Raw genomic sequence first — 1,835 nt, forward strand, 5'->3', positions numbered from 1 at the left:
TGGAGCCCATTTATCGATAAACATCATACACAACCTATGGACATTGCTTCCGCATTTTGAGCGCGACCGCCGCTGCCGCCGCTGCCACGATAAGCGCGATCATGAAATTCCAACAGTGCGATCATGATGAAGTTATTCAGATAATTCGAAGCACGAAACGCGAGGTGGCGTCTTGGGTCAAATACGACATTTTTTATAGTGAGATCTTATTGTAATTTCATTCCCTGTACAATTTCGAGGAGAAAAAAAGTATCCCGAATAAAACACGACAATGACAATCGTGCAAAGAATTTGTTGCTTCACGTGACTCTTACGATTGGCAAATAGGAAAAATTACATCGTCGTGTAAGGGCGGAAAATAAGCGGAAGCGGGAATTGGACGTTTCACTTAAAATGCCGTAATGTAGCCGCGCGTATGGAAATTTTCGCGGAGGGCAAATTCACGCGACAAGGACTCACAGCAGCATATATATAGATATGTGTGTATGTGTGCCGTACGACCCTTTAAACCGTGCAACTTTCATACGAAATATTCCTTTTTTTCTCTTTTTTTTATTTCTACTATTGCATTACGAATTATTTCGCTGGATATAACGCGGAGAAGACGTATATACGTACTGACGGTACATATATACATGTGTATAATATATATACATATATATATATACACACACACACACACACACACACACACACACACACACACATATATATATATATATATATATAAATGTACTAAATGTACTGAGAAGGCCTGACGGCCGTACATATCTACGACAGATATGTAGCTAAAACGCGAATGTCCTCTCTCGCATACAGGCTTTCTCGTATATGTATACTTATATATATGTACGTAAAGAAAAGCTGACAGCCGGAAGCGGAGAGGTAAAAATGAATAAAAACGAAAGAGGACGAAGAGAAACCCTTTCACCTTCGAGGGGGAAGAGTGAAAAGAAGGGAGAGCTTCAGTGTTTCCAGAACGCACTCCTTGGAAACTGTCTTCTATTACGATTCGTCGGTCCGGGCACCTGGGTTCGTCCTCTCGCACAAAGGACCACGCAAATCCACCGTGAATTGAATCGATATCTCCAACGACGAACGAAGGTCTGGGAAATGGACCACGGACCAATTTCGTCCGAGACATCTCGTGATTTTTCACTTTGCGTACGCCTTCGTACCCTGTAATCCCATTCTTGAACTAACGATGGCGACTTGTCGGCCGTGCAGGGAAAATATCGACGATTGTCGCGACACGAGAGCATGATCGAGCATATTCCATGAAATCACGATCGTCGAATCTCGAGGAAAGCATTGCGATTTGTATCAATCACTCTTCTTCGCGTACACAATTATTATTATTAAATAAATGTTCTATTTAATTATTATTATTCTATAAATGTTCACATAAATAATATATATCTTTTTTCTATTTTTATTAAAATTAAAATGAAGTAAGATCCTAAATCCCATTTTAATTTAACATTAAAAACAGATAGCGTTGGAAAATTTATGTCAATGTTCTTTAAATAGATTGATTAGTTTCTTCCGCTTTAAATAAGAGATATCATTTAGCAGAATATATACTTATATTTACACGTTATTTTAGAGTTACCTTACAATTATTTTCTGAAGAATAAATAGAAAAGAAATAAAATATGCATTAACTCCCTTTATTCGCGGCATATAAGCTTTCCTACTAAATAAAACTTTTTAATTTTTCTGTATCTATATTGATAGAAGTAATATTTTACTTCTAAGAAGAGAACACTTTTTCCTCACTCTTAAAACACTGAACGACTTTGAATATTCCCCCCCCCCCCCCCCCCCCCACAAAC

This window comes from Atta colombica, unplaced genomic scaffold (assembly GCF_001594045.1).
Source record: "Atta colombica isolate Treedump-2 unplaced genomic scaffold, Acol1.0 scaffold281, whole genome shotgun sequence".
In the NCBI taxonomy this organism is placed as follows: domain Eukaryota; kingdom Metazoa; phylum Arthropoda; class Insecta; order Hymenoptera; family Formicidae; genus Atta; species Atta colombica.